At 34.7% G+C, this 8,690-nt stretch overlaps 1 pseudogene; it reads right to left on the reverse strand.

Annotated features, from left to right (window-relative positions):
* Positions 1–575: 575 nt before the first annotated feature.
* Positions 576–2,446, reverse strand: LOC145824360 (mitogen-activated protein kinase kinase kinase 20 pseudogene; annotated as a pseudogene).
* Between the last annotated feature and the right edge of the window lie 6,244 nt (positions 2,447–8,690).

Here is an 8,690-nt window from a genome sequence, read left to right on the forward strand (position 1 = left end):
ATTAATTTAGTTCTTTTATTTAAGTTAGAGATAAAATTAATAATTTAAGATACCTGTCAATCTCTTTTGATTACGGAAAATATTAGAGAAAATTTTGACAAAATGGTCAAATTAAAACTGAACTTAAAAGGGAGATTTACTAATAAATCCCAAAATGTAAACTTATGAACCAATTGGTCCCATTTTTATTCTAGTAAACCGTTTAGTCCTGGAAAATTTTAAGAGACGTAATTACCCTCATTTAGACACCACTAATCTCTCTCAGCATTCTCTCTCTCTCACATGGAGACCCAACCACACACATATCTTCTCTCTCTAGCAGACACAAGACACCATGCACACAAAACACCATTAACACACATACCATTAACACACACACTCAGCCCCAGCAGCCACACTCATACACACCATACACACAACACACACACACACACACACAGCACACACCATACACACACCACACACACACACACACACACATAGCACACACCAAACACAGCACACACACTGATACACACGCGCACACACACACACTAATGGCTTCAACACGCGCGCACACACACACATTGATGGCTTTAACACACACACACACACACATTCCCCTCTGACGAGCATCGCCACGGCGGCGTTCCGGCCACCATCTCCGCCACCAAACACCCCAAAGCCCATACGTCCGCAGCCGCCTCCTGCTGTCCGGCCACCACTGTCTCCGGCGACAGATACATCGGCGTACCTCTCAACTCAAAACCCATGATCTTCTCTCCCGATTTCTTCGCCAAACCAAAATCGGCGATCTTCGCGACATCGTTTTGACATAGAAGAACGTTTTGAAGCTTGAGATCACAGTGAACAAACCCATTCTCGTGAATACATTGAAGACCCTTTAGAATCGACTCTGTGTGTCGCCGGACTTCGGATTCCAGCAAGCTCCGGTGACCGGAGTTCTTGAGCTTGTCAGCCAAAGAACCACCCATAGCGTATTCTAAGAACAGATTGTACAATTTCTCGCCGTTTTCGAAGCTGAAATCTCCTCCGAAACACTCAATAATCTGTGGGCAATCTTTGAGTTGTTGTAGAATCGATTTTTCATGATCGAGCAAAGCAGAGTGTGAAGACCCACAAGTTTTCACGGCCATTAATGGAGGAAATTGAAGGCTCTGACTAATTGGGTAAAATCGTCCATACAGTTACACTAAATATGGAAAATATGATCAGCAAAAAACAAACTTCCCCACTGATAGGACTTATCCGAACAAAAGACTAAAGTTGGGACTAAATGGTTTAATAGTTTGTGAAATGGGATTTATTGGTAAATTTTCCAACTTAAAATGTAGCAATTAAATTATTTAAATTAAAATGATAGGGATTAAAGTAAAGTTTAGGCCAAACTCTAAAAGTGAAAAGTGTAATTTACCCAATTAAATTTGATTGATTTATAATATTATTTTTGTTGATGTAAAAAAAAAAAAAAAAACACATAAAACAGAACCAACAATCTTGATTCCTAATAACAATATAATTCACTCTCAACCACACATCACTATACTGGGCAAATTTTTAAGCACCTAGCTTTAGAGAAAAAATAATGTTATATAAACGTAATTTCCATACAAGATATTTATACCTAATGGAATTTGCCTATGTTGTCTTTTCATTTCCCTCCATTGCCTTATTCTTCTATAGCTCTTATGAGTAGGGTATTAGAATTATAAGAGCATCTTCAATAGATTTCAACTATGTAAGTGCAAAACTAGGATCGCTTTTATGAGAATTAGATTTTTTCTCAAATACAGCCATGAAATATTAAGATCAGCACAAGGTCATAATTTTTTAACTATCAAACTCACATCAATACCTATATTATTATGTGGATAATGGTGTTTTATTTATTTTATACTGTGTTTGGTTGAGGGATTTGAGGAGGAATTTGGAAAGGAAAATAGAAAAGGTAGGTGAAATGTAAAAAAAAAATATACCTACATTTCACATAGTTTCACACACCTTTTCTCTTTCCCTTTCCAAATCTCTCTCCAAATTTCTCAACCAAACACAGTATTAAGCAGTAATAATTCAATGCGTAGCATATTATTGACTCTAATCATGATCATCGATCAATCTAAATTTTTAAAAAAAAAAAAAAAATCTACCTTGATTTTTTTTTTTTAAAAAAAATGAACGGATAAAATAATTGAATTAAAACTTGTAATGGAACTTACAGCTAGACAACATTCTCTAAGATAAGCCCATCCCCTTCTAAATAACTGAATAAATTTTAAAAAAATTATTCTTACAGAAGTACAAGTTTTATAATAAATATATATTAGACATAATGAGAAATTATATAAGTATACTTTTTAGAATCTCCCCTTCTCTATGGCCTTCTCTATGGCTACCATGGAGAAAAGGAGCCATGAATCCAGACAAGTTGCTGGTCACCTTCATTCATCGTCAGGGTTCTCTTAAAAACAGTTGTATTTTAAGCTCAATCATAAATAAATTCATTTTACTTTTTTATGTGACAATGACTATTTCACGCTTGATCATAAAATAAAAGTATTAAATTTTATTATGTGACAAGGACTATAATATATATATATATATATATATTGATTCATCGTCTATTTCAATTATTTTATTTGTGGTAGCCAATGGTTTTGGATTCCAATTTCGCTTCTGCATCACTTGTGACTAGTTGTCTGTTCATCCGATTCTATCGCTTAACAATTTTCTTTTTCGTATCTCCACGAGTCAATTAAATATATAAAGAACTATTTTATTTGTACCATAAATTTGGAAATCACAAAATAATAATTGTCTGCCTTTTAATAATAATAAATCAAATGTCTATCCAGTCTATTACGGTATTAAAGTTTGATGTGAGAGGCTGCCACTTGAGAAAATATGGATGCATATCAAGAGAGTAAATATTCTTCAATCTGCTAACAAAAAAACAAAAATGAATGTAGGTAAGTATGTGCTCTAGCAATTGCTAGATGTAGAGTGTCTTATGCAATTTTTACTGTACTTAAATAAATTAATTTTGTTTAGGTACAAAATGATAAATAAAATACAAAAAGAAAAAAAAAGAAAGAAAGAATGTTTGATTACAAAAATCAAACTAGAAATATAAATTAAATAAATAAAAACAGATTTTATTTTGTTACTAAAACAAAATTAAAATCTGATTTAAATAAATAAATAAAATAGAAAATAAATTAAACAATTTACTTGATTAATTTTTTCGAATAATAATCTGATCAAGTCCAATATTTAACACTGTGTCCTTAAGACAGATTCGTCCTCTCCATGTGCTTTCAGAATGTAGACGTCTATCTCCCAAGATAAAATGATTAACAACAAATAAATGCAGCACTATAATTTATTTGTTCAACGAACACACTTAGTGTATACACTATTTCTCACAGAAAAAAAATAATGGAATAAATGCAGTAAAATGCAGAGAAGACTTGCCGCAAGGATGGACGAAAATTGGAGTAAAAATCCAAATGAGGGACTAGTCTATTTATAGAGATGAAGTGGTGGCTTGGTGGCTACTAATTTTGAATTAAACAGGTGCAATACCTGTTTAATTTAAATTAAACAGATAGGCACTGTTTGGTTTGAATTTCAACCAATTCAAAAACCTATTTTGGGTGTATTTGAATTTGAACAGAACAAATTCGGTTTGGACAGACTCGGATCTGTCTGTGAAGAGGTGTAACAAATTTGAATTCAAAAATTGAAATTTAAATCTGGACAGAAATTCGGAATGAATTTTTGGACAAATTTTATTTCAGAAATTAAAATTAAAATTCAAATGTTTTTGGCCCAAAAAGATTGGTATTGGGCCGATCAAGCCCAACCCAACCTCACACCCGCGCCCAAGCCCAGGCTTAGCCCACCCGACCGGATTGCGGCGGCGACGCGCGCGTGTGTAGTGATTTTTGGGTCCAATGGGTCTAGCCCATTTTGCCCATAACCTCCCTCTCTACAAAACTTGGGTACCCCTTGGGGCACACCCCAAGTTCTCATCCCATGCCTTATAAACCCACTCAAAACTTCCCACCAAATCAATGTGGGACAAGCCATTTTTCAACCTTTAATGATTTTCCACCAAAACTCCATTTTCATGGAGCACACTTTGGCTTCAATTTCCCATTCACTCGATAGTGGTTTTGAGCAACCAAATATACCACGTGAATCACAACGCGGCATAGAACTCATTACCACTTTGACCTGCGAAAATCGACGCACGAGTCCCACTTTAATAATAGACCAAACTTAGGAAAAAATTCTGTTTTATCCAGAATTTTTTCAACCATTTCCAACAATCCCCCACATGAATGGAATTTGATGATAACGGAAATGCAACAATATGCAAACTTTATAGAAAGAGTATAAGTTGAAAATATCTTGCATCAGGATAGGTAGCTTTCAGCCTTGAACCTTCCCTAGTGATAACCTATCGGACTTACTAGCTAACCAATGGACTCGATGCCTTGAATAAGCCAAGACAATAGATTTCACACAAAATATCTTCTAACACATCGTGGTTCTCACTATTGTGTTCATTTTGGCATTAAACGCTCCTGATTTTCATGAGTGTTTCTAGAGAATTTAGCCTCTTCATTCTCATAGAACCGGCCCCAGTTCGACATTCATATAGGTGATTCTTATTGTGAGTATCTCCTTATACTTATCTTGATTTTATACCTTAATCAAGATATAAGTAATCATTAAAAGCAAAACTTATCCTTATACCCCTACAGACAACACATGTTGCAGATATCACTCTCACCATAGGAATGGGTAGGGAATTTTAATCCCTTGGTGATTTCTGGCGAGCCACACATAACTTAGTTGTCCCTTTGAACTTAGTTCTTGGGATCTCCAGTCATATAAGTAGGGTTACCATTATGATGACTCTTATGTAATAGACTTTAATCCCATCCCTTTCGATGAACTGTAAACTTTTTCTTTTGTCAAACATTTTGTTAACGGATCCACAATATTCTCTTTAGATTTTATATAATCTATTGAGATTATTCCATTTGAGAGCAATTGTCTTACGGTATTATGTCGTCTACGAATGTGTCGTGACTTGCCGTTATATATATGATTATGCGCCCTGCCTATTGCAAATTGACTATCACAATGAGTGCAAATAGCTGGCATAGGTTTTGGCCACATTGGAATGTCTTCTAAGAAGTGACGATGCTATTCTGCTTCTTTTCCTGCTTTGTCTAAAGTAATGAACTCGGATTCCATTGTGGATCGTGTAATGCATGTTTGTTTCGTGGATTTCCAAGAAATAACAGCGCCTTCCAGAGTAAAGACATATCCACTTGTGGATTTTGAATCTTTAGTCTCCGATATCCAATTTGCATCACAATAACCTTCAAGTACTGCTGGATAAACCATGATCACAGGTGAATCTTAGATATCTAAGAACCCGAATGATCGCCTTCCAATGGTCTTCTCCGGGGTTACTAGTGTACCTACTCAATTTACTAATAGCATAAGCTATATCAGGACGAGTACAATTTATTAGGTACATTAGGCTTCCAATGATTTGGGAGTATTTTAACTGAGACACTGCATCACCTTTATTTTTCGATAAATAAAGACTGATGTCTACAGGTGTTTTAGCTACATTCAAATCATCCTTAATAAATTTATCAAGAATTTTCTCAATATAATGAGATTGAGATAATGCATATCTGTCAGATGTTTTAGTAATTTTCATTCCTAATATAACATCTGCGACCCCCATATCTTTCATATCAAATCTTTTACTAAGCATTTGCTTAGTTGATTTGATCATGTTTTGACTGCTCCCAATGATAAGCATGTCATCCACATAAAGACAAATTATGACATATCCTTGGTCAGTGTTTTTAACATAGACGCATTTGTCATATTCGTTTGTCTTAAACCCATTAGTAAGCATTGCATGATCAAATTTTTCATGCCATTGCTTAGGTGTTTATTTTAATCTATAAAGAGATTTTACAAGTCGACAAACTTTCTTTTCTTGCCCCGGTACTACAAATCCTTCGGGTTGCTCAATATAGATTTCTTCATTTAGATCACCGTTTAAGAAAGCTGTCTTAACATCAACTTGATGTATTTTTAATTTAAACAACGCTGCTATAGCAATAAGCATGCGAATGGATGTTATTCTTGTCATAGGGGAATATGTGTCAAAATAGTCCAGACCTTCATTTTGTCTGTAACCTTTAACTACAAGTCTTGCTTTATACTTGTCTATTGAACCATCTGCTTTCATTTTTCTCTTGAATATCCATTTATATCCAAGAGGTTTAGAACTTGGTGAAAGATCCACCAATTCCCAAGTATGATTTTGCATAATAGATTCAATTTCATTATTAACAGACTTTTTCCACAAAGGTGCTTTAGGACCTGTCATTGCTGCCTTATAACTTTGAGGTTCATTTTCTAACAGGTATGTTAGGAAATCTGGACCAAAGGATTTCGATGTTCTTGCTCTCTTACTTCGTCTTGGTTCATCATCAATTAAATCTTGTTGGTTGAGACCATTACTAGTCTCTTGTGTTTGATTGTCATTAGTCTCTTGACTTTGTGTACAATCATAAGTTCTTTTCTGTAAACTTAATTCATGTCCTTTCTTATAAGGAAAGACATGTTCAAAAAATACAGCATTTCTTGATTCTATAATGGTGTTCACATTTATATCAGGTATTTCTGATTTATAAGTCAGAAACCGATATGTACTACTATTCTGAGAATAACCAATAAACACACAATCTGCTGTTTTGGTCCAATCTTAGTCTTTTTAGGAACAGGAACTTCAACTTTTGCCAAACACCCCTACACTTTTAAGTATTTGTAGGAAGATGGTCGACCTTTCCATAATTCATAAGGAGTGCTGTTGGTTTTCTTATGGGGTATTCTGTTAATAACATAATTAGCAGACAAAATTGCTTTCCCCCATAAGTTTGTGGTAAGCCTGAACTTAGTAACATGGTAGTCATCATTTCTTTCAGGGTTCTATTTTTCCTTTCAGCAATTCCATTTTGCTAAGAAGAATAGGGTTCTGTAGTTTGGTGAATAATGTCATGTTGTGCAAAAAATTTATTTAATGGTGCATCATATTCATCACCCCTATCACTTCTAACCATTTTAATAGTTTTACCAAGTTGATTTTCAATTTCTGTTTTGTAAAGTTTAAACATTTCTAAGGCTTCATCTTTACTTCTAAGTAAATAAACAAAACAATATCTTATGCAATCATCAATAAATGTTATGAAATACTTTTTGCCTTCTCTAGTTTGAACAAATTTAAGATCACATACATCTGTATGAATTAATTCTAGAGGTTCGGTTTCCTTTCAACCGATTTAGATGGAGCTTTAGTTAGTTTCGCTTCTACACAAACTTCACATTTATTTTTAGGATTAATTTCAAACTTTGGTATATAATCTAAACCAATTAATCTATGTAAAGCATTAAAATTTACATATCCTAATTTACCATGCCATAAATTCGACTCAAGAATATAAGCAAAAGATGTGTTAATCTTATTAATAGAAACTTTTGGTACAATTGTCATTATATTCAATTTAAATAGACCATCACTCATGTATCCCTTACCAACATACATACCACTCTTTGTTAATACAAATTTCTCAGACTCAAATACAAGCCTAAAACCATTTTTACTTAACAAAGAGCCAGAAACCAAATTCTTCCGGATGTCAGGTAAATCCAGTACGTTATTGAGGGTCAGTTCCTTCCCTGATGTCATCTTCAAGATCACCTTTCCTTGTCCAGCCACAGTAGAAGTAGCAGAATTTCCCATGAAAAGTTGTTCACCATTTGCAGCCTCATTATAGGTAGTGAACATCTTCTTGTCCGCACAAATATGACGAGTTGCTCCAGTGTCAACCCATCACTCCTTGGGATTTCCAACCACATTAGCCTCAGACACCACAGTAGAGAGGTTGATGTCATTTACCCCGTCAGAGATGTAATCTAGTTCAGTTACATTGGCCTGATTGGTAGTCTTCTTGCTTGTACTTCCGCGATCCTTTTTAGGGCGGCGGCAGTCAGATGCTCGATGTCCAGTCTTTCCACAATTATAGCACTTTCCTTTGAACTTCTTGTTGCCATTATTGTCGCCTTGTTTAGGACCATCTCTAGTAAACTTCATCTTTTTGTTATGTGGTTTGTGAACTTGTTCAACCACATTAGCCTTGGACGTAATGGGATTTTTCCCATTCCTCTTTTCAGCCTTTCGGTTATCTTTCTCAATTCTCAATCTTACAATCAATTTATCCATGGTCATCTCCTTGCGTTTATGTTTTAAATAATTTTTGAAATCTTTCCAAGCTGGTAGTAACTTTTCTACTAGAGCAGCGACTTGGAAAGACTCACTAAGAGACATACCTTCTGAATGAATATTATGCAAAATTATTTGAAAATTTTGAACTTGAGAAATTACCGTTTGGGAGTCAACCATAACAAAATTTAGAAATTTACCGACAACAAATTTCTTCGTGCCAGCATCCTCTGTCTTGTATTTCTTCTCCAAAGAATCCCACAATTCTTTTGCTGACATCAGAGGGCTATAAACATTATACAACATGTTGTCAAGGCCATTGAGGATGTAGTTTTTGCATTGGAAATCTGAATGTTTCCAAGCATCT

The sequence above is a fragment of the Camellia sinensis genome, chromosome 4 (genome assembly GCF_055761805.1).
Source record: "Camellia sinensis isolate YWXY chromosome 4, ASM5576180v1, whole genome shotgun sequence".
In the NCBI taxonomy this organism is placed as follows: Eukaryota; Viridiplantae; Streptophyta; class Magnoliopsida; order Ericales; family Theaceae; genus Camellia; species Camellia sinensis.